Below are 26212 nucleotides of genomic sequence, written 5' to 3'. Positions count from 1 at the left end.
AGGGAAAGTTCTGCTGGACTGATGACTGGGTTTCCATTTCACCTCTGACTTCTTCCCCAAGCCACTGACTCAGAAGCAAGTGCATTTGGGGGATTTCCACATCGGGCAATATCCCCCAAATAAAATAATAATATTTATTTTAACACCTAAAAGTTTCCATAACACGAACATGCTGCCTTAAAGAAAAAAGTACTGCAACTTGGAAGATAAGGGTTAAAAGTGCAAATCACAAATTCATAAGTAGAACAGCTTCAAAGCTCTTTGAAACAATAACCATCCCCTCCTTAAAGAATAGCAGCTTCAACACACAGAGAAGCAGCCTGGGCACCCCGGCTTACGGCACACTGCCAGCCGGACGGGCACTGTCCTGAGACAGAAAGCTACCCAGCGTGCACTGAGTAGGGAGACCCTGTCATTCAGCCTGCTTTTTCTTATACTGATAACACACTGTAATTTTGTTATGCTGAAAATTCGTGAGACCTGGATTTATAACCCTAAAAGAATTACACAATTTCTATTAGACAATATTTCAAAAGGCAAAAAAGACTGTGCCTACACAGAGAGGGGAGGGGAACATTACTTTCACCTCTTTGTACAATCTCTCTCTCAAAGAAACAAGAAAAATATGAAATGCCCCAACTGCAAAAACCCCAGGCTCCGGAGACTCAGACCCACAGCTTAGTAGTACTCAGTGTCTTGACACCAACAGTGCCAGGGACAGGGAACACTGTGTTGGGCTCTACCAGGACCAGTGAAGAACCAGATGGGACACCTGTCTGTGTCCTTGTGTCCCAGGCCCCTCAGCCTTGACACTGAGCCTCTCCCCACCCACCCGGCTCTGTGTGCTCCAAAGGCCTGGGCAAAGGCCCCCTCATTCACCTGGCCCAGTGGAGGCCCTGCACCAAGCACTGGCTGTGTTCAAAAGAGGCCACGCCACGGAATGGACAGAACAAGGACAACAGGCTGGGAGGCGCTGCCCATCGGTGCTGTAAGGGCTCCACCCCATGGAGGACCCATGGGCCACATGGCTGCCACATGTGAGCCCCACCCTGGGGACATCTCTGCACTATCCCTAAGCCTTCCCAACGTCACCACTTGCTTAGTAAATCCACTGCACACTTTGTGGCTCTTACATGACTTGATATCTCAGAAGCTTATGACTCCAAGGACACTTTCTCGTTTCTGAACAGCCGACCCTCTCCACGGCCCTGACATCGCACTGTCCTAGAGTCCTCTCAGCTTTCTCTCTTGGCCTGACCCCAGTAGGTGTGGCTCTAGGTAAGACAGCTTCCCTAGGTGTTCCAGGAGCTGCTTCAGTGGTCTTGGGGGTCCCAAGAAGGTCACCCCACCCTTTCACACCACGACTGCTCCCAGAAGATCCTGCCTTTCCCTCTCATCACATCACTCTAATTTCCTGTTTCCACATCTTTCTAGCCTATTTCGGGCTGCTTGGTTGCCTATATGTATTTTCTAATTTTCTTATAATAACAAATAGTCCTCTTGTAATAAGAGAGGGAAAAGTTAGTTCTTTTTTTTTTTTTCTTTTTTTTAGAGGTTTTCACTATAGGGCGCGTGCGCTCGCCAGACAGACAGAGAGAGACAGAGAGACAGAAAGCAAGAAATCACCCCCCAGGGGGGATGGTCACGCCGCAATCCCTTCTCCTCCATTCTCCTCTCGGGATCTTGGACACGCACGCACACGCACCCGGCGTGAGTTTTAAGCCACCGGGTCCGGGACACGAACCGCGGTCGACCACGTGGGAGTCCAGCGACATAGCCATTACGCTAACTGCTGGTTCCCCCCAGTTCTTTTTTAAAAGTACTGAAGAATGCTCCCCTAAGAGCATATGACAAGCCATTTTCTAGTAAACCTAATTCAGTAAGAATGTTGCCATCTTTAAGTGCTTTTAAGCTTAAAAATAAATAAAACTTGTATAAAGTTTACTTTTACTTTCACAGTTCCTTGTCCCCCTCCCAGGCAAACTTAGAATGACCTCATGGGAAACGACAAAAAAAATAAAAAACTATTTGGTGTTTCTAACTTGTCAAGTGTTACAGATCTCTGGTCTGACAAGTTTTTAAATCACGAAGCTTATGCTTATAATCTCCTTATTAAGCACCACAAAGAAAAAGAAAACCGTTTTGACTTGGCCTGCAGAGTGACTGATTTCCTTCCCATCCCTGGTTTTCCTTAAAAACGCGGAAAGGATGAGGGGCATTTGTCTGCTTCGCCCCGCAACCCTCTCCAACAGGAAATCGCCATCCGCTGCAGCTTCTCTGCTTTTTGTTCACTGCTCGGAACAGGAAAACTCTTTTTCCTGCTTTCTCAATACCAAATGGGTTGGTCCTGCGAGGGAAAACATCCCCTCAGAGTCCACCCCAAGCCGACACAGAGGCAAGGAAACAAAAGCTGGTCCATTCTCTCCCCAGATATCCCACTGGCAGGCGGCCGAGGGCTGCTGCACCAGTTCAGTGGTTTCATATCCTGTCTCTCTGGCAGAGGAGAGAGAAAGAAGTTGCTGGCCCCGGGTCCCAGAACCAGCTCTGCTGGTATGACTATCTGCTGGGCATCCATCACCCGTCTTTTGCAGAAAGGAAAACCAATCACTGTGAGACAAGGAATAGAATTAGGATTGACCTGTGCGAAGGTGCACAGCCCAGGATGCAAGAAGTCCAGGAAAATTAGCAACAGAAAAAATCACTCTCCATGTTAGAATGTTCAAGAATGGCTTGAGAAATAAAAGAGAAGTACAAACGTTAAGTCTTGTGCAATAGTCTAGCTGAGTCAAGGTAGGAAAGATCAGGGACAAGTAAAAGATGAAAAGCAAGCTTAGGGCACACCGAAAGATGTGACACCCTACCACTCCTGTTGGCTGAGCCAAAGCAACACCACTGGTGACGGCCTGATGGCTCCCACTCAGGGGAGGAACCCCTTCCCAGACTAGAAGGTCCTAGCCAACAGGAAGTGCCCGCTTTCCTGCCAAACGCTGCCAGCTGGGCCTCACCAGGGTGTGGGTGCCCACGTGTCCAAACGGACACGCTTGCTCCACCCTGCAACTCCTTTGAGTCACAAGACTCCATGTCATTAGCGCTTCCCTTGCCTCAGGTACTGAGATGAGCACTCCCCTGCCTCCCGGCCTATGCACCCCTCCATCCTACTGCCTACACCAACCACTTTGAATGAAACATCCCCCAGCTACAACAGCGCTTCCCCAACTACTAAAAGCAGGGAAGGTTCATGTTCTCCTCCATTCCACTGGGGATGGGGAAGGAGGGGGAGTAGGTGGAGGAGGAAAAAGAAAAAAGAAGAAGAGAAGAATTACTAACAAACAAAATTTTATAAGATATATAAACTATAAGCCCAAATTTTTATTAGATTCAACACATTTAACATTACTGTCAACTTGTTAAAAGTTTCTAACATTTATTCTCAATTTCTGCGCTTACTTCATCACAGGTCAGTTATAAACAGTTCCCAGACCCAGCTGTCACAGATGTCACACTAATTACCGCCACCTTGTAACACCGAAATGGCCTCGCTTTCCTTTTTCTTTTTTCTTTTAAACTTATTTATTTTACATTCATTCACTATACGTCATCACAGCATCCACAATGCCATGTCCCATCCAGAATACACTGTATATTGACTTAATCAAGGATATTACCATATATGTTATCATCAACATATAATTTTGCATTTCTTATTTCTTATATATTTTTGCCTTTTTTTTCTTTTTCCCGTGATTCCCTACTTCTCACCCTCTGCCATTTCCCATCCTTCTCCCACACTGTCTCTGATATCTACAGTTGTTTTCCATGCCCTTTCCCCCACACACACACATTTTATTGATTCACAAAATGTCTTAATCTAAATACTTTCAATAGCAAATTCAGCTGATATATATATATATATATATATATGTCTGTGAACACACCTGACTTTAAGCATAAAACTCAGTGAGTAGAATGAACATACTATACAGTAGCACCTAGCTGAAGTTATATAACTTACTGCAGTCATTAAGTAGGTATTTTTGTACATTTTTTTTTATTTCAAGAAAAGAAGTTTTAGCTTTAATAAATCAAAATCAAAAATGGTAAGAGAAATTTGCTTAAGACTTAAAGCCAGGAAAAAGGTTAGGATTCTGTTCAAATGGTAGGTAGATGAACCTATCTACTGCTTAAGAGAAGACAAAAATCCTTAAATCTGGAAAACAAACAGAAGAAAATCAGTAATGTTGTAGTTAAAAGTCATAAAATTCTATTTCACCAGTTCCGTCTCAATGCAATTAATCTCTCTTCTGTTGTGGTCCGATCTTTCTGTTTACATTCTGGAAGTTAACATTCAACTCTGGAGTTGTCCCTATAATTAAGTTGGCCATTTTCTTGGTTGTTTTTTGGACTCGAATTTGTGTGTCTGTCTTTAGTTCTCCTGGAATAACGCTCCATTCAGAATTTCTTGGGGAGTTGGTATGGTATCGGTAAATTCTTTCAGGTTTTGTTTACCTGAGAACGTTCTTGTCTTTCGTCAATTTGACTATGATGTGCCAGAATACACTGTATATTGGAGAAGATCTTCTTAGGTTGACTCTATTTGGGATTTCTAGGATCTGGATATTTGAATGCCTCTCCAGGTTAGGAAAGTTTCTTCCAGGATTTCATGGAATAGATTATCAAAGTTGTTATTAGTTTCTTCACCTTCTAAGATGCTGATTATCCGGATGTTTGGGTGTTTAATGGTATCATAATGGTACTTCTCGTATATTAGTCTCATTTTCGGGGGTTATTTGCTCAGTCTTTGCGGTGAGTTTTTGTAGATTAGAGATACTGTCTTCTACATCCAAGATTCGATCTTCTGCATGACCTAATCTGCTTTTAATACTTTTGAGGGAGATTTTGATTTCCTGTATTACAGCCTTCATTTCTAATAGTTCCATCTGATTCTTTTTTTATAGTGTGTATTTCCTCTTTCAGATCATGCAAGAATTTCTTCACCTCCTGGAATTTATTGTCTCTTTTCGCCTGCATCTTCTGGAATTCATTGTTTATCTTCTCTTGCATCTCTGTTAGCTTTGTCACTATGAATATTCTAAATTCTTTATCTGACATTTCCACGAGTTCCATCATACTGTCTCTGGATGATGAGGAGTTGTCCTTTTCCCTTGGGGGAGAGATATTTTCTTGGTTTCTCATATTTCTTTGTGCCTCTGCAAGGGTTTCTGGTCATCTGATGGATTATATGTTTCTTCCTAATTTTTTAAAGAATTATTATTTATTTATTTGTATTATTTATGTTTATATTTGACCAGAGATGAACAGAGTGAGTGAGAGAGAGAGAAAGAGAGACAGAAAGTGAGAAAGCAAGCTGCCAGGTCTGGGACTCAAACCACGGTCAGCCATGTGGGAATCCAGAGCCCTTAACCACCTTGCCACCTGCCAGTCCCACCTAATTTCTTAAATTTCAATCTAAGTGTTCAGAGGCGTGCAGAAGGAAGTGACCTGCCGTATCTCCACAGTACAATATTCTCCCTTAGTGCAGCAGATTCAGTGGAAACTGAAGATTATTCTGACCCTAATAGTAATCATATGTTCTACTACTGTGCACTTAGACCTGTCCAGCCAGTGTGTGGAGACTGAGCAGTAAAGCAATAAAGGCAAAAAAAAAAAAAAAAAAGAGAAAAGGAAACAAAGGAAGAAAAAAACAATAATATTTTTTCTTTTTTTAAAAAAAAAAAGAGAAAAAAAAAATTAAAGGGATTACTTACAGCTTAAATGCAGATGACTTTACAAAGGGCCTGCGCCTTGCCTCTTCACTCTAGATTGGGGTCTGGAGGGTAAAGTCTGAGCAAAAATCTTCAGTTTTTCTAGCCCTGTAAGGGATTGCTCACAGCTCAGATGCAGATGACTTCTGGCCTCCCCTTCTACCACACTTCTCTATTCCGAAACCTCCCACAAAGACCCAAGGATCTTCTTCCATCTGCCTTCGCCAACTAGTTTTCTTCTGATCCTCACAAATGTCTTAGCAAAAACGGGAAATAAAAACTTGGGGATGCCTAGAATAGAGATAGCAGCTAAATGCTCTGAAAGGTAAAAGGAAGAGAACACCAGGGACTTGTTCTTCCAGGGGATGATCACAACAGGAAGCTGAAAGGGAAAGCCATGAAAGAGAAAGATGTGAAAAAACAGTTATGGGGGCTGGCGGGGGGCATGGCGGTTAAAGATGCTGGACTCCCACAATAGCAGACTGCCGGTCATGTTCCAGATCTGGCAGCTTCTTTCCTCACTTACCCTCTCTCTCTGGTCAAAATTTTAAAAATAATAAAATAAATAAAGTTAAATAAAATAATTATTTAAAAGAAAACAGTTCTGGTTATAACGACTGTCTCCATATTCATTAATACCCAGGTAGAGAAACCATACTTGGCTATCAAAGGAATATGGAGTTTCTGAGGAGAGCCCTGGGGTCATGTGAAGGGAAATCCAAGAGGGGGAAAACTGAGAGCACTTCCATCTATAATTTATCGATCCAAGCAGTGACTCAGCTCGTATCTGAAGACGTGAAGGACGCGCACGCCCAACAATGAACGGTGGCGACCAACAGTCACACTTGCTTTCTCTTGCCTGGGACAAGCAAATGAGGGCAACACGCAGAAAGAGGTAACAGAGTAAGCTACCGAAGTCCGTAGCCTGTCTCCAAACAACTGTACACACGCCCACCATTTTCAAAGGCCTCTTTCATTTTTCCCCTTCAGAGAAGAATGTTGAAAAGACATTCCAGAAAGCTGATATGAAGTCAGAATGTCACTTCTGAAAACACGGTGAAGACAGCCGGTCAGGAGCCTCGTGGTTAAGCACACACTGATTAAGACCGGGTATTTTAAAGATGACTAGAGACACGGTTTGTAAAGCTGTCTGTGTTACCCTAAACACTCTCTGAAAAATGAAGGCCACTAATAGCTGACCACTAATCCCTCTCTCTTCTGGTGGTTTATAACAGGAGATGAGAGTCTCATCTGCCTGCAATGGTTCATCTAAACGTTTCTGAAAGCAAGAGACAAATTCTATGCGCTCCTGAAGGCCTGTGTAGCAGGGATGCGTGTTCTCAGATTTCTGCATCACCACCCCCCTGGTCACACTCACACACAGCTGAAATCTAAGGTTGTAGTTAATGCTTCACCTAGCTAAGGAGCTCCAAGTTCTCTGGGATCTAGGAGCATGGAGGATTACTGATCCTATATACACACATACACACACACACACACACACACACACACACACACATACATACACACATACACATATATATGTGTGTACACATATACATATATATGTGTATGTATACATATACATGTGTATGTGTGTATGTGTGTACATACATATACATATGTATACACATATATACATATGTATACACACATATACATGAGAGAGAGAGAGAATATTACATACTCCAATCTGACCCTCACAAATGTCTTAGTCAACACAGGAAATAAAGACTTGAGAATGACTGCAATAGAGTTAGTAGCTAAACTCTCTGAAGATGAAAGAGAGGTTCAAATACCCATTAGCTTAACCCCCAAATACTTCACACTTAACCACACATTGTATCACGTCCTCCTCTTGCCTAAATTATGGCAAAAGTCTAGGCAACACCTAACCCCCAGCTCTCTGTCCCTCCATGCCCCAGTCACTAAGCTCCAACAACAGAGTCACCAAATTCCCACAGCAAAGCTCTGATCTTGGGCCCTTCCAGCTTAAAAACTCACTACAAGAATAAAGTCAACACCCTTAAACCTGGCCTTGGCCACCCTCACTGCTCCTTGGGTCACCTGAATCTATGAATCCCAACTCTTCCTACATTTCGGCAGACTCATTCACTTACTGTTCCTCAAATACCTCTCTGCCCAAGGTCTTCACTTCATTCCTATGGGCCCCTCAATGTAGAATAATTTTCATCTCTCAAATGTACTTTCAACTCAAAATGCCATTTACTTGGCTAAGCTTTCTCTGAGTCCCTTGACTGGAGGTAATCTCTCTCCTGAGGCCCCTTTAATGCTTTCCTTATGACTTCCCAATGACACAATCTCCTATCTAGGAGTGTAGAAAGCTTATTTTGCATTTTCTTTCCCCTCTTAATCTGTCAACAAGGTGGGCCAGGATCTGTCTTACTCATCCTGGTTCCCCAAAGCATCTAGGACAGTGCTTGGTAAGAAATGTGCTCACTTAACTGATGCACACGTGAAATTAGAAGTCTGTGCAGATACGTATGGGAGTTTACAAGCAGCTATAAAATACATGTGCATGCTTATTTATTTGCCAATCAAACAGTTGCTCATTTCTGGGGGTTTTTTATTTATTTCCTTAACAAGCAAGAGAAACAGACACCACCAACACCATCTCAATGCCACGGTCCACCTGCCTCGGCCAACCCCAGACCACAGGCATGCACACGTCCCGTGTGCACAGGAAGGTCTCCCGTGTGGACCCAGAGTGTGCCCACGTGGAACAGCCACCGAGCATGCCATTTTACCTCTGCGTCACCATCAGCCCCCACACCTGCTCACTGTTCTACCCAGGCCATTCTCACATGATCCATACATGGCCTGAAGGGCAGGAAGTCAAAAAAAAGAAAGAAAAAGATCAAATGAGACAAAAGTCAAGCCTAACCTTAGTGCATGTATCTTCACATAAAAAACAATTTTAGTATTTAATGAAAAAAAGTACTTCTTGGCCCTTGAAAGGTGGCATTTTTACAGAAACGGTGAGCAATATTCTTACCAGTTTGGCTATCACTAGTCCCACTGCAATCAGCAGGATGTCCCCTGGATTCCAAAGGTGCCCAGGCTCAGTATTCAGTATCTTTCAGTCACTCACCACCCAGCAACGGTGCCATGCAAATCTATGTTCTGTGGAACTTAAAGTCACTGAGGAGTTTACAGAAAAAAACTGAATTTTCTTTTCATGCCCAGTTCATACAATCAGTTCAGTTCAGATTATTTTAAATCTAGAGCTCCACAAAAAAAAAAAAAAAAAAAACCCAAAACCTGAGCCCAAAAAAAAAAAAAAAAAAAAAACTGTTTCATTTTCAATTCTAAAGAAAGCAGGGGTTTTACAGTTGGTTTGGTTGGGGGATTTTCTGAACTATATAATACATGAAGAGCTCCAATAATGTACTACTTACTACATAACCTGACAGAAATGTAATCTTCATATGATACCTCGTTATTCAACAAGTTTAATGTGGTTTCTGGAGTTAATTACGGACCTAAGCAAGATATAGATCCTTGAGGTATCTTTGCACCTAGGGAATATATTCTACAATGGATGCCAAGAGAAATAAACCTCTTACATGCCCTGTTTTCCCTAGTTAAATAGGAAATTGCCTGCATCTAGCTTAAATAAAGCAATCTTCATTTTAGGACTCTTTAGGATATAAATAGCTATATTACCCTAACAATGAGAAGCCTCCCCTCCCACCTCCCTGGACAGTTCCTTGGAGCCCTGACTCACAATTCTTCCTACACACTTAGCACTGGTACCAGCTTCCTCAGTCCAGACCTAGCATCTTCACAGGAGAACCATTCTGTCCCGACTCCCACAGGCACATCCACACCAAGCTTCGTGTTTTCTGGATCTCAGGAAAGCAGAACAGATGTGTGGGTCCCAGTATGTTTCTACTTCCCAGAAAGCTGTCTCAGCACCTTCCACCAACTCGGTCTACCCTGTTCATACATAACCTCCCTTCTTCCTTCCAGGCTAGAAAATAGCCAAGAGGCGAAGGGCTCTCAGAGAGGACTTGACACAAATCCCTGGGTCTCATCTGCATTCCTTTTCCCCCTCTAGATCCCATGCTTCTTTGAGGATAATGGCAGTGTCATAACCACAGGTTCATCCTTTAGTGTTTGTTGAGTGAATGAAAGATAACAACCAGGAACCTACTGGATATGGCACAACGCTGTAAAAAATGCGAACAGCATTGCATTTTTCTCTGCTAAACTCATTGCTAAGAACTCAAAAATGACTCAAGATCTGCTAAGATCCTGACTTAGAGAGAATACTGAATCCTCCCAAGGCTCCAGGCAAGATGCCCTGGCCTGATAATGTGGAAAAAGATCACAAGGAAAGCCTGGAGTTGAGAAGGCTGGGCTCCATCTGGCCTCTGCCGTTCCCTTCAAAGGTCACTGCAGAGAGAAATGAGCTCCAGGCCTGCACCAGGCAAGAATCCAAACCAGAATACAGGAAAACTCTGCAGTTTAAATCAACTCTGGGCTGGCCAGTGCCTCTCACTGTACAGGTGCCGCACACAGACACCAGGCCAAGATCAGCAAGAAGCATGTACCGCAGGCGGAACCCAGCATTCCTAACACGAGGTGCAATGCTCACTGGAACTCGCTGCTTCTCCCAGGCACGTGCAGGAAAGATCACAGAGGATTTCTCGGGGCAGAGAATATGGAAGATGCTAAGACTCCGTATTGATAAGAACAGAAATCAGCATTCTTTTTGACATCTAACAACTGAAGCCATGGGGAAAAAAAAAATCCTTGATTCCCTCAAATTCTGTAAGCTTGGAGCGTAGTGGTTAAGGTGCTGGACTCCCACATGACTGACTATGGTTCAAGTCCCAATCCTGGTGGCTTGCTTTCTTTTCTCACTTTCTCTCTGTCTGTCTCTGTCTCTGTTCTCTCTCTCTCTCTGGTGAGCATATGTGCCTTACAGCAAACTTAAAAATAATAATAGTAAATAAATAATTAGAAAAAAAATTCTGTAAGCTTTTCTGAAACCCTTTCTTCAAATGGAGTTTCCCAAGCCTACCAATGGAACCAACCTCCGCTCTCCAGAGCCCAAAATCAACAATTTTCCTCCTCTCTAGAATTGAAATTCTAGCCCAAGATATGAAATTTGACATATGATTATTCCCAATTCAAGAAACCATAATCTTCTATTGGTGCCCTCTCTCATGGAACCTCTCACACACTCTGGATATCCCATACCAGTGTGCTACACAAGATGCCTGGTATATTACCAAATCCTGGAGAAACCAGCACTGTCAGGAATCTTTGTACCTCTGAATTGTCACTGGTGAACTAACAGTCATTTTAAAAACTTGATACCTTTATTGGTTTTTCACAAAACCACCTGCAACAAAGTCAGTAAAGCACATATATTATTCAGTTAAAAAAAATAATTTTTCCCATCATACATAACAGAAGTTTTATTTTTTTAGAGAGAGAGAGATTTTTGCTGTAGGGGGCATGCACTTGCCAGAGAGACAGAAAGTGAGAAATCCTCCCCCAAGGGGGATGGCCATGCTGCAATCCTTTCTCCTCTCAGGATTTTGGGCACGCACGCACACATGTACCCAGGATGAGTTTGAAGCTGCCGGGTCCAGGTCTCAAACCATGGTCGACTATGTGGGAGTCCAGTGATGTAACCATTATGTAACCATCTGCTGGTCCCATAACAGAAGGTTCTTTAAAGAATAAAAACATAATAATGATGAAACGCACATAGTAAAAGCCTGGAAAGAAAAAAGCCTAAGAAGTTAGGTGAATCTAGCTAGTAAATCCTATTGTAGCTAGTGAAACCGTTACAGATGAATCTAATATACTATAAATATTATGGCACTTCTGCTATTACCATGGGAACTCTGTTTTCTACTTAAGAAAACAGCAATATGTTAGAATGACAGGTTAAATAAGTCCACTAAACACTCAGAAACGCACATCTTTCTGTAATAATACAATTTGAACCAAAATTGCTATTTATAGCTGAATATTTATTTTAGTCAAGGCAAAGGAGTCTGAAAGGTAACATGACCTAGATGAGCACAGCTTATTCTACACTAACAAACTTTAGGTTAACAGGCCCAAAGAAAGTGTTTTTTCCTAACTGTTTTATTTAAACAAAACACATGTAAAACTATGATCTATGTCCCTTTAACATTATTTGACCACTACATTAAGTCCTCCTTCCTAAATAAGTTACTATTGAGGCTTTTTACAATTTATTTTGTAAGTCCTGTTTTATATTTCTTTTTCCCTTGTCTCCAAATATCCCTTAAACAGAAATGCAGAACTCCTTCCTAGGCTTGTAGAAACATGAGTGTCACTTTCTTCTACAAACTGGCCTGGGACCAATGAAATATACACACAGGGAGGAGATCCATGGTGCAAAAAGATGTTTCATATTCTGCTATTATTTGATTAGCATGGTCTGTAAAGACACTTGATGAAATTCAAGTATAACCAAACTAAACTCAATTATTTGCTGCAGTCAGTGGAAAATCCAATGGACCACGAATCGGTAAACTAGATTTTGTCTCTATCTCGCATACGAACTAGCTGTACAACACGCAAATCACTTACTGACTGTGAACGCCATCCCCCTTGTCTGCAAAATTAGGAAGCTGAACCGGAGGACCTCTAAAGAATACCTTTTCCCTCCAACACAACACAAGTATGGTTTCAATTTCACATCCAGCCTTTCTATCAACCTGGAGAATTCATGGTACTTTCCAAAAATGTGTTTAGTGATTCAGTCAGTTAAAAATCTTCAAGAAACTCCAATTTTAAGATTACCTATATCTTAAAATGTTTTGGTTCTTTGAGATAATCTCTGCCATATCATTAGGAAATAATGTCAAGTTTAGTCAGGTGACCTTAAGCAAGTTGCTTCATTTCTGCAGTCTTCAAGAACAAAAATAATAAAACTATCTCTGTCTATCTGAACAAATTTTCCAGAGGCGCGAGCAAGATGGTTTTTTGAAAATTCTTTATAAAACTGTCATTTGCAAAGTTTCATTATTTCACATGGGCCTCCTTCCTCTGTGAACACTTACCACATAGCTCTTAATTGGACAAAATTATTTTTGGTTCCAAATGCACATAGATGCCCTCATTTAAGGAACATATTTGAGTCAAACATTTTTGCATTACAATGCACACTTGTACCGACACTAAGATACACGAGGGGGTCTTTGAAAAGGTCGCTCAAATTCACTCATATTATTTTTTTAAAATCACGCATGAATTTCACAGTTTTTTGTACCAAAATAATTTTATATTTTAACTCCAATTTTCTACAAACTTTTTTTTTTTTTGGAGAGGTTTTTGCTACAGGGCGCGTGCACTCGCCAGATAGACAGAGAGAGACAGAAAGTGAGAAATCACGCCCCCCAGGAGGGATGGCCACGCCGCAATCCCTTCTCCTCCATTCTCCTCTCGGGATCTTGGGCACGCACGCACACGCGCCCGGCATGAGTTTAAGCCACCGGGTCCAGGACTTGAACCGCGGCCGACCATGTGGGAGTCCAGTGACATAGCCATTACGCTAACTGCTGGTCCCTCTACAAACTTTTTTAAGTCCCTTTATTCAAGTATAATATTCAAAAAGTACCAATCCGAGTATTTTCTATGTAGCACCAATCTTTCCTTCTGGTATTCATTGTATTTGTTTCTTCTTAATAAATTACTATTTCCTTATGAAAGGAAATATTAGAATACATAAAGAACAAATAATTTCCATACTTTTCCCTAGATTTTCTTCCAACGGTTTCTCACATACAGGTTATTTTTTCACTTTTACTATTCATCAATACTACTACTTTTCTACTCAACAGTGTAGCTCTTCCTGCTATAAATTCTCCATAAGCAGAACAGATTTCCCTCTAGCCTGCCCTCATATATAGCAATAGCTTGTATTTGTTGAGTATTCACTATGCGCCGCACCCTAGTCTAACTGTTCCATGTGCAAGTGCATGCATAATCACAAAGATCTACGGGGTTAGGATTACTAAGACGTCCATGCTTTGGGTGAAGACACTGAGAAAACAGGACTAGAAATTGGAAGGTCTGGGATTGTAGCCTCTGAGCCCATGTGCTCACCCAGCACACGCAACTGCCATCCCCAGCAAGAAAATTCCCTGAGAACAGAAGCTTAGGATGACAACAAACGGTTGTATATGTCTCGGTTCTAGAATCGAGGGAATAAACAAGGGATGTTTCTCTTACTCCTGAAACAATAGAGAATGATTTACTATATCATCTATAAATCATAAATCTTTTTATTAGCAAAATAGTGCCTTTTATAAAAAAGAAGTAGAGTACTTAAGTAAATGAGTGGTTCTCTTTTTTTTTTTTAAGAATTATTTTATTTGACTTTATTTATTTATTTTTAATTTGACCAGAGAGGGACAGAGTGAGAGAGAAAGTGAGAAAGCAAGCAGCCAGGCCCAGAACTCAAAACTACGGTCAACTATGTGGGAGCCCTGTGCCCTTAACCACCATGCCACCTGCTGGTCCCCGAAATAGCGCCTTTTTTTTTTTTTTTGGAGGGGTTTTTTGCTACCGGGCACGTGCACTCGCCAGACAGACAGAGACAGACATAGAGACAGAAAGCAAGAAATCACCCCCCAGAGGGGATGGTCACGCTGCAATCCCTTCTCCTCCATTCTCCTCTCGGGATCTTGGGCATGCACGCACACGCGCCCGGCGTGAGTTTGAAGCCACCGGGTCCGGGACACGAACCGTGGTCAACTACGTGGGAGTCCAGCCACATAGCCATTACGCTAACTGCTGGTCCCGAAATAGTGCCTTTTTTAATGGAAGGATAAGAATTGTTTTTCTCTTATTTTCTTGTTTTTACATTCAATCACTGTACATCTTTAGAGCATACAAAATGAATTTTTCTAGCATGAATGCACTGTATATTAGTCCAGTGGTATAAACTACTGATATTTATAACCCTTTTTTAATGTAGCATAGTAAGACATCTTTCCTCAAAATAGTGCTATATCCCTATGACTGAAAGTGATTTTCTGTTAAGACAGAGATAAATGGAAATAGTCTGTGAATGCCAAAGTTATACAGAATTCTGGAATAAACTTGACGGGATCGATGGAGACTCTGGGCAGTTCATGGCCATCCTCTCAGATTCACTCTCAGACTGATAGTCAATACACGGCGGTGTCTCTAACAAGCACTAACCTCACCTGCTTTTCAATACTGCCACACCCAAGCACTATCTTAATTGTATTTATTCCTGCCAACTTCAAAAAAGAGGCGTTGGGGGGTTGATTTAAAGTTCTATTCAGACAGCAAGTCTCCTTGCTATCACTTCACTCAAAAGAAGTAAAAAAAGAAACAAAATGAAACTGCAAAATAAAATAAATTCACTGATAAACAATCAAAAACAAATAGAAAATATAAATATAAAAGAAACAGACATAACTTTCTCACCAAGTGCTTCTTGTGCCTTCCAAAACGTACAGTTCAATGCATGAACAGCACTTGCAGTGTTTTATTAGCTGTATTGCTATCTTATTTTGTTTTCTTTTCAAATTCATTTTGTATTGAGCTTTTAAATAACAAATGCAAGTGGTAAACCAGTGCATTCTTTTATACACTGGGATGCTACAGAGTCCAATGAAAACAGATGGTTACAAAAAGGGAAATAATCTTTATATTTGGGACCAGCAGATGGCATAAAGATTATGTCGCTGGACTCCCATGTAGTCGACTTAAGTTTGAGTCCCAGATCTAGTGGCTTAAAACTCATGCCAGGCACATGTGTGTGTATGTGCCCAAGATCCCAAGAGAAGAATGGAGGAGTAGGGACTGCTGTGTGACCATTCCCCCTGGGGAGTGATTTTCTGTCACCCCAGTAAGCACATGAACCCCATAGCATAAAATTTCTCAAAAAAAAAAAAAATCTTGCTTTTTATTAAAATGTATAGCTACTTTACAATACTAAGCAAGGATGATACAGATTTACTGACAATCTGACCAGCTTTTTCTAAAGTAAAGCAAACACAGGGCCCGTCTCCAAGTGTACACTGCTCTGTATGGGAAGTCACTGGATTGATCATAGGTCACAAGAAACTAATGATATAACGGTACCTGTGCGTTAGGAAAATTAACCGGCCAGTGGAGGTCAACTGGAACAAAGTAAACAGAAAGGGTCAGGAGAGAGGAATAAGGGGCAATGATCAAAAAGGGAAGAAAAAATGAGATGTGTCATATGTCATGTCTCCACAATTTTTTATTCTTCTAAAAAATACACACTGAGCCCCTGCTGTGTGCCAGGTACGAGGGAAACCACGGTGAGCCAACAGTCCAGTGAAGGAAACCTTACACAGTGCACACACAGACGACCTGAAGTTGTGCTAGGTGGTATAAAGGAAGAGAACAGGCAGGCCGCGCTCCAATTTGGCTGGATAGGCAGGGACACGTAAGCACAGTTCCAAAAACCCAGAGACACGGCTTGGCAGCTGAGGAGGCAGTTCTTCCCCCAGGCAGAGGAAAGAGCTTCTGCGAGGTCCGGGGGTGGAGAGAGGCCGGCTTACATGGCAGCCTAAAAGCCCAAGAGCGAGCTGCAGGCGAGTGGTGTCTGGGAAGGAGAGTGCGGTGGAGTCCAAGGACGGGACTTATCATTGCAAAGGCGGCGGGAAGCAGTGGTGTCTCCAGAATCCAGAACTGAGCTTTTAAGGAGGGAGAGAGAATGTCAGCAAAGACCGGACAGGAAGAAATCCTGTTCCCTGCTACAGGAGGGACCAGGGTGAAGCAGGAGACAGAGAGACAGGGAATGCCTGGTTGCGGCAGTAATTCAAAGATCTGAGTTCTCTTCTCAGGAATAGAGAAAGGACTGTACTTCTCTGCCCCTGGAGTTGGGTGTGACTTGTGACTTGCTTTAGCCAAGGAGGTGTGAGCAGCAGCAATTCCCTTGAGGAGTCACACTCTCTCCATATAAAGATCTGTCTCCTTTGAGATAGTGGCTGTCCCAGCAACCCAGGTCCCAGAATGACGTGGAACTGGAGAGGTATGGGAGAGAAATAAAACTCTCAGTTTGAAGCCACGCTGATCTGGGAGTGTTTAGCCCATAAACTGCTGATTTATGACATAATAGAATGTAACGGAAGCAGGGATGCTTAAACGAGGAAGGCAGAAGAAGAATAGAAGACACCAAGCACAAAGGAGGAGTTCGATTTCAAAGTGATACTGAAATGATGCTCCTCCCTAAAGAAAGTAAGAAGGCAAAAAGGTCCCTCTGATCTGGAATGAGAAGTAACACTTCATACTTCACACATGCTGGATGCACGGTAGGACGGCCAAGGACGAGTAACAGGCGAGATAACCGAGAAGCAGGTCTGAGCCAGGGGACGGAAAATCAGATCTGCAGTAAAGCTGCATTAGCCGCACCAAGGTGGCGGTGCTCCCTTCAGAAGGAAGGCACGAAATTAAAATCTCAAGAACCAATGGTGGAGAAGAGACCCGTTGGGATGTCCCTCCCTGCGTGGCCGGTGTAGCACGGAGACAGCATGAAGACAAGGAGCGAAGAGAAGCGAGATCATCCCGCTCCACAGAAGGGGAAGGAAGGGTGCTGAATCACCTCTGGGTGACGATGGAGAGGCTACCCCACCAAGGCCAGGGAATGGGGGCTGTGAGTGGGGAGGAGGCAGAGACCGGCCCAGTGCGAAGGAGCTACAGGCCAGGAAATGGCTACGGACAGTGGGAGCCGGGAGCCGACGGCACCTGTGAAAAACGGCCTCCACGTCTCAGCAAACAGCCAGGCCCTCATCTCTCCACCACTTGCTAATGACTGAGCGACTTTTTACAAACTGACAAAACTGCAGGTGCTCAGGTGCTCAGGTACACAAGCACACGACAGGGATCAAAATAACTGCCTTCACAATGACAACTGGCCTTGCTCCGAGGGCTGCGTAAAAGGGACGCTGAGCACGTTCTCAAATCATTTCCCCTGGCAGCCTTTGTAAAAATAATTAAGTAATGCCAGCTGTGGAACTCCACAAAATACAGAAGAGCAGAAAGAGAAAATGTGAACTTCCCTAATCCCATATCCCCAGGTACCCACCGTTACCATTCTGCATTCCAGTTCCCGTCAAGGGCTGAACAGCTAAATCTCGCAGGTGGCCATTCAACCGCTATACATGACAGGCATGTAAGCTATATTATAAGCTAAAGGAAAATTATCTTATGACAGGCACGCTTCTAAAACTTCATTCTTACAAGCCTGCATGCCGTTCTGCACAGTGTCCAGCATCATACTTCTGTTTCTATCTTTGAGCTTCTTTGGCATGGGCCTACCCTGATCAGACATTGTGACTAAACAGTCTTTTTATTTATGCCTTTTCCCACTATATTTTTCCCCCCGCACACAACTTTTTTCAAATACAGTTTAGTTTGTCCTATGTTTATAATTTTGTAGCCTGGTTTTTATTCCTATAGGAGCAATTTCAACTACAACTAGTCGCATTTATCTGGTAGTTACTAGGTGTCAGATGGTGTTCCAGATTTGTAAGAATTTGCCCATTTGGGGCCAGCAGGTGTTGTGGTAGTTAAGGCACTGGGCTACCACATGAGCAACCACAGTTCAAGCCCTGGACCCAGTGGCTTAAAAATTCCATGGGACGCGTGTGTATGGCCAAAATCCGAGAGTAGTGGAAAAGGTACTGTGGTGTGGCCATCCCCTGGGAGGTGATTTCTTACTTTCCCTCTCTCTATTTCTCTCTCTCTCCAGCTAGCATAAGAACCCTGTGGCAAAAACCTAAAAGTAAATAAATAAAATTCACCCATTTAATCCTCAAAACAATCCTATGTATAGGTACTATTAGCATACCCAATTTACAGAGGGGAAAATCAGAGGCCAGAAAGATTTGGTGTCTTGCCCAAGGTCACACACTGGTTAACAAAAACTTGATGGCTTCATCAATAGGCCACGTTCCACAATTTATTTAGACCTTAAGAAAGTTGAGACCTTCAGATGGTTTGCGGTTGGTCAGTGTTTCACATTTTCTGCCATGAACATCCAGTTCCGTGATTTCAGACATTATGCTGTATGCAAATTTCAGGTCAGAAAGGCCTATCATTATGAATCCTGAGCCATGGAATGTCAGCGTGTCAGCTATGTATGCATAGCTTACTGCAAAAAGATGATACCATCCACCCTATTATAAAACTCTAAGAGCTAGTTCTCACAGAATGCCAGGAATGGAGCCTCGGTGTTTATGGAATGGGATGGTCCTGCAAACAAAAGTGCCCAGCTCACCTTGACCTGCCCAATGTCATCTCTATCTCTGCAAATTTGCAAATTTGTTGAGCAAAAATGGCATCTTGTTTTGTTCAAGTTTTTTTTTCTTTTTTTTCCATTTTAACAAGGCTGAACTTTTCTTTCCTGCTCCTTAATGACTAACTAGATTCCTCTCTTGGAGGAATTACCTATTAATGTTCTTTCCTATTTTTCTAGTGGATTGTTTACCTTTTTAAAATGAACTTGTAAGAACTCAGGATGTTATTTATTTATTTATTTATTTGGAGAGGTTTTCACTATAGGGCGCGTGCGCTCTCCAGACAGACAGAAAGAGACATAGAGACAGAAAGCGAGAAATCACCCCCAAGGGGGGATGGTCACACCGCAATCCCTTCTCCTCCATTCTCCTCTCAGGATCTTGGGTACGCACGCACACGCACCCCGCGTGAGTTTTAAGCCACCGGGTCCCGGACATGAACCGTGGTCGACTACGTGGGAATCCAGTGACATAGTCAGCTAACTGCTGGTTCCCAAGAACTCAGGATGTTATTTTTAAGAAGTTAACACTATGACTGAGCTATAGCTTTGGATAAATAGCTAGAGAACAAATATTGTTTCTAAGTTTGTTTGTTTGATTTCTAACTGTATGGTACTTGTAACACACAGAATAGGGGTTCAATCGGGACCAGCAGTTAGCGTAGTGGCTATGTTGCTGAACTCCCATGTAGCCAACCGCGGTTCGAGTCCCGGATCTGGTGGCTTAAACTCACACTGGGCACATGTGCATGTGTGCCCAAGATCCTGAGAGGAGAATGGAGGAGAAGGGATTGTGGCGTGCCCATCCTCCCTGGGGGGTGATTTCTCGCTTTCTGTCTCTCTGTCTCTCTCTGCCTTTCTGGTAAGCGCCCTATGGCAAAAAACCTCTAAAAAAAAAAAAAAAAAGAATAGGAGTTCAATGTTAAGATGGGGAGGCAGTTGGCAGAGAGGCTAGGAGCTCCGGTATGAAGCGCCAGTGCCCAGGTGAGACCCAGCCCCTTTACCTACAGCTGTGGCCTTGAGGTGACTTAGCCTCACATGTATAAAGCCCTAACACAAATCCTAGGATATTGTAGGTACTCAATCAGTGCTGGCTCCAGATATATTTCATCAGAAAATCAATCTTATCCTGTAATAACATAACAGAATAAGGGCTTACATTAGTTAAGCACTTACAATTAAGTACTTTATATGCATTATCTTAGTTAATCTTTGTTTAAAAAAAAAAATTCTCTAAGAAAACAATGCCTCACAATCCCGATGCTCACAGGAGCAAACCGAGGCTTAGATAAAACAAGTTGCACGAAGTCCTCACCTCATCAGTGGCAAAGCCAAGGTTCATCTCCGAAGCCCAGGCCACACTAGTTTAAAAATCCCTCGTCAACCGCCAGCAGGTGGCGCGGTGGCTAAAGTGCTGGATTCCCACATGGTCAACCACAGTCTGAGTCTCAGACCTGGAGCTTGAAAATCATGCCAGGTACATGTGCATGTGTGCCTGGAATCCCAACAGGAGACTAGAGAAGGGGCTGCGGCATGGCCACCCCCCTGGGACAGAGGGGGGATGATCTTTCCTCACTTTCTCTCTCTCTGTCTCTCTCCAGCAAGTACACATGTCCTACAGCAAAAACCTAAAAAAAAAAAACCCTCTCCATCCTTACGTGATTATTCACCCATGTTTTAGGTTGTTGCTTTTACTTATTTTATACATTATGTTGATGTTCAGTTATAATTCACAACTAATTTATATAATTTGGTTATAACTTATCATTTCAGTGTGTGATATAAGGTAGGGCTCCAACTGTTATTTTTCGCAACACCATGAGCAAATGGTACACCCACCGTGTCTGCCTGCTGCTCACACGATACCCTAAACGCTTATGCACACACAGACCTGCTTCCTGCGTGACACAGAACAGTCACACTATTTCCTCCCAGGATTACACTGAAGGGAGGATCTCTCTAAGAAGCCTAAGTTGATGAGCTGGCTTGAACCTCTTTCCTAAAATAAGTTTCATAGAGACAAGGGAAAAAAATCTATTCTATGATGTCTTCTCAGTCAACCATTGAAACTGCTCCCAAATTTAGCAACTCAGAACTTCTCTCCCTCCCTCCAACAACGTGCCCCTGTTTACCCAAGCTATTCTACTCCTTCCTGGCCTACAGGGTTATTCTTTTTTTTTTTTTTTATAAGACAGATTTTTGTTGCAGGGCATGTGCATTCACCGGAGAGATAGAGAGAGACAAAGCGACAGAAAGTGAGAAATCATCCCCCAGGGGAGATGGCCACGCCGCAATCCCGTCTCCATTCTCCTCGCAGAATTTTGGGTATGCACACACACACCCACCTGGAGTGAGTGTTAAATTGCAGGGCCTGGGACTTGAATAGTAGTGAGCTACATGGAAGTCCAGTAACATAACCATTATGCCATCTGCTGGTCCCACATTTGACTCGTTCAACAGTTCAATAGTGCTCCTATGTACTAGTCCCCTTTTTAAATTTTTTTCTCTGTTATAGGGCACGTGCACTCACTAGAGAGAGACAAAGAGAGAGATGGAAAGTGAGAAATCACCCCCCACCACCACCCAAGGGAGATGGCCATGCAATATTCCCTGCTCCTTCACTCTCCCCTTGGGATTTTGAGCATGCACACACATGTGCCTAGCATTTTCAAGCAACTGGGTCTGAGCCCTGAACCCCAGAGTAAGCCATACCAGATCTAGCACCTTAACCACCATGCCCTACTAGCCCTGTTATCCATTTTTCGTAGGCCACCTGCCTAGATCATAAACCCTTCCTAGAAAATGCTTTATTAGTGACTTAAATTACTTCTTTACTAGAGTCTACATGTATTTCCTAAGGTGGGAATCCTTCCTGAGCAAGAATGTGATATTTTATCTGTTCCAACATCCAGCAGACTCCTAACCCAGAGCAGATTCTGGGTAACTATGGATCGATTTCACAATACCTTCCCTGCCGGTTGGTTCATGTTCAAGACGTTACTAATGTCCTCCTGTCTCCTAAGAGTCAAATGAACTAGCAACCAAAGAAATCAAACCTGCTGTTGATTATCTAGCTGGAGATGGGCCTCCACCCTGCTTCCTGTATTTGGGGACATTTCTATTTGTTCGGAATCCACCAGAGGGTGGAGAAAGACAGTGAGGTGAAGCTCAGGCCAGCTCAGTTGTCAGCTTACGGACATATCTGATTTAAAATTATAGCCAAAACGAGGTTTTACCTTACATGAGGATTTCAGAGAACACCACCACTCGGGGCTCACCTTACGCCAGATAACGCAGGAATCTCGAGTTGACTGAACAGGGTGGCTGACGCAGGCCTCAAGAACAGCCTCTGGGATGTTATCATCCCATTCCTTCGCTCTGCCCTCCTCCAGGAACACAAAAGGAAATTTAGCGATGACCTGACTCAGTTTCATTTCATTTCATATTGCTAGATCTCAAAGGGTACGGAATGGAATGGCTGGCCACTTGACATGGAAGGAGAGTTTGAAGCTGAACATTCTGAGATTATATCAGTAAGGACGCGGGCAGCCAGGTGATTGTATTTAATACCCTAATGCGAGAGGGCCAGGAAACCCATACAAAGGGATGTATCATTGCATGTATACCAATCTTCCAGAAAGGGTATTTTTAGGCCTTGCATGGAATATTCTCTTAGATCTAGGTCATTATGAGGCCGTCTTCACTACAACTGAGCTAAAATTCCTTCAGGAGCTCTGAAGGCGATCACAACTTAGCTCTACTCGGGGAATTACGTCTAGCTGTTCTTCTGAGTATGGATATATTTTGAGCCTGCTGCCTTCCTGACTATCCCAAATCAATGGAAAGCTCATTCTGAAATTCTGAAATTGTGAGGAATCTTCTTTCTTAACCAAAACTCAGCAATTGCTTTTCCTGCAGTTAGGAATAGCAATAGTAGTATCTCTACTACTCATAAAAGCAACTTAGAATTGAAGCCTATTGGTAGGGGAAGGGCTGCTTTAAAAATACAGAAACCCCAAGGTCTGGAAAAGTTAAGCAACATTCCGAGAGGACTTAAGTAGCTGGGAGAATCTATGCCAGGCACTATGCAGATTCACCTACATGGCTCATTTTACCTTCCCAACAACCCCAAAGGGTAAGAATGATTATAATCTCCACTCTCCAGATGAGAAAACTAAGAGCCGGCAAGGTTAAATATACACATAACACCGCACAGCTGGGAAGGGGTAGAGCTGGGATTACGACCCTACTCCGAACTAATAAACCAACTTAAGGATGAAAACCCAGAAACTCCTAACCCTATGGAGGGTTCTCTCCATCATAAGTAATTCTAAACCCATGAAAGAGCTGACCACATTTGAAAGGTAAGTGAAACTTTTAGATTGTATCAGGCTAAACTAACCACCAAAAATATGTTTGAAATAATTTGGGAAATCTGAATAGCCTACCAACAAATTGTTAATTTTATAGTGGCATTATAGCTATGTCCTTTTAAATCCTTATTGTTTTAAACAACACATACTAAGCAGATATAAGTAAAATGATGTATGACCTGGGACTCGAAATCACAAAAAGGGGGGGGAGTGCGGAGACAGATGGGAAGGTTGGCAAAATCTTTCTAATGATTGTGGATGACGAGATATAAAGGTTTATTACATACTCTCTCTACTTCTTCTAATATTTGTTCTCAAGCTTCTCTAACAATAAAAAGGTCATTCCTAAATGCCCAAACCTGAGCCCATGAGAAAAATCAATCAATTAAATCATGAAAAATTTATAAACACGTGCCATTTTTATATTTTAAAGTCTGATTTTAGTGGCAGCCTTTGTTACCCACTAAACTATTTAATTTCACAGTTTCTGAGCGCATGACTGTCCACTCAACACCTGAAGCGTGGCAAGAGCTAGTTAAATCTGTACAGCCTTTTTCCTCCTTTGGTCCATCTGGAGAACTGCTTTATTAGTCAGCTACTTAAGACCACTTACTGACTGCTTTAGAGACACTACGGGCATTGCATTAGTGTCGACCCAAGTTATCAACGACAGGGCAGGTAACATTTCCGTCCAAGTACAGATCGATAGACCATGGGATTCCGAACCCTGGCTTGGCTGCTGTTTTGCCTCCTGAGAGGATCAGGGTTACCTTCTTAGATCTTCATGCAACGAGGCCGGGCCAGACCTTATGTGGCAGGTGCACCTGCAGTGGCTCCTGGCAGACGCTGGCGCAGAGAGAGGAAGCAGGAGGTGCGGGGGGAAGAGTAGGAGGGGATAAGGTTTGTGGTGATTTTTAGCTTCTGTAAAGCTGCCCACAGTCCTCCCTGTACCGGGCAGAACCACGCTCCCACCTGTTTTCCTGCATTTTGTATCTCATCACAGGGTCATCAGACAAGTGACTAGATAGACAAGACTAGCGCTGAGACACAGGTGTGCACGTTTCAGGGCGTCCGTGGAAAACAGATGTATTACAAAAGTGTCACGAGGCAACGCAGTGCAGCACATCATGTCACCCATGAAATGGACACTGATAGGTCACTATCAGTAGGTTGTCCTCAGACAGGAAGGGGCAGACATTCAAGGGCCGCTCACGCACATCAGTAATGAGCGGGCCACGCCTGTAATGGCACTTCTGCGCCCTGCCTCCGTGGCTTATTAAACCAGTATGTCCTCTTCCGTGGGGGTCTGAGCACTGTGGAAGTCATGGCACAGTAGCATGTTTTATTTATTCTTATTTTGCCTCAAATCCCTGATAAGCACAGCAGCCCATTTCGAAAAACCGGGTTTCATGTGAGGACAGAAAAGATGCCAGAGTGTGGGGGCCTTCTTCCTAAGATACTCCTGTTGGCAAGAGTCGGGAAGATTCAGAAAGTCACAGAAATGATAAGAGCTGGGGTTATGGGAGAGATGGCCAGGTTCTGGTCAGTTCCCAACTTCTGTTCTACTCTTACCATCAATTGATCAACTGCCGTAAAATAGAAAAATAAAATCCCAGTTTACTACAGAGCAAACTGGAGTTTGAGAAATCTGGAGGGAGCTGCAACTAAGAAAATTCAAACTGAGCACAATGGATATGGAAATCAGCAAACTTCATCTCCGGTCTCCACACACATCATCCATGCAACCCTGTGTCTGCCCAGGAAGGGCATGTCTGAGAGTCCGCGAGTGTCAAAGGGCCGAGAATCCACTGTGGGACCAGCGAGAACACACGCACAGTGCCACGACCCCAGAGAATCACGTCCCAGACCCCTTTTTGCACTGTTCCCAAGTCACCCATCCACAAAGAAGCCCCCTTCAGGAAAACAAACGCTGGTGACAATGCAAGGAGCTGCTAAAAGTTTCCAGCTGCCCTGCAGAGCTCGCTCCTGCACCGTTCTTGCGATGCGCGGGTACAATGCTGCGTTTCCAAATATAGCAGGGCCAGCCTGGCTGTGGAAAAGTTGATTTAGAACTTCATCTTCTTCACACCCAGAGGCCTAGTCTCTAAGGACGTTCTGCCACGACCAGCCCCGTCTGTGGCCGCTTGCTTTGCTTGCTTCGAATGCCCAAACTTCCCAGTAATTTGCACCAATGGCGAAATTACCGAAGGTTCCTATCAGGCCTCCTATCCCTTCCTAGGAGGCGGCCAAACCTCAGGATGCCGGCTTGGGAGACGAGGCGGTGGGGAGGATGCCGAACCCCTCCCCTCCTGGATCCACAGGGCTGCCTCCCAACCTGGGCAGCGAACTGAATGGGGAAGGCCCCGCTTCCACTCTCTCGTGCCCGCCCCCCAGTCCCCCAGGCCACAGGTAACGAGCCCCTCCAGAGCTCGGGAGGGGCGGAGGGATCGAGGAGTAACTCCCAGGCGGCAGAGGCAGGTAAACTGGAGGGGTGGGTGGAGTTGAGAAGAGCGCGAGCACACGCCAAAGAAATTCACAAGACGGATGGAGCAGCAATCGGGTGAGGATCCCAGGACGCGGGGAGAGGTCTGGGAGTCACCATGCTCCAGACCTTCCCTCCTCCGGGGTCCAAGTCCGCCCCTCTCCACGACCTCTTAATCCCGTAGACCCAGCAGGGTGAGCGACTCCGCCTCTGCCTGGCCGACTTACAGGAGCCCGGCCCAGGGCCGCAGGGCCACCTGCGCCCGCCACCCCTGGTG

Source organism: Tupaia chinensis, unplaced genomic scaffold, assembly GCF_000334495.1.
Source record: "Tupaia chinensis unplaced genomic scaffold, TupChi_1.0 Scaffold000057_1, whole genome shotgun sequence".
Lineage (NCBI taxonomy): Eukaryota > Metazoa > Chordata > Mammalia > Scandentia > Tupaiidae > Tupaia > Tupaia belangeri.
This window is presented reverse-complemented; position numbering follows the sequence as displayed.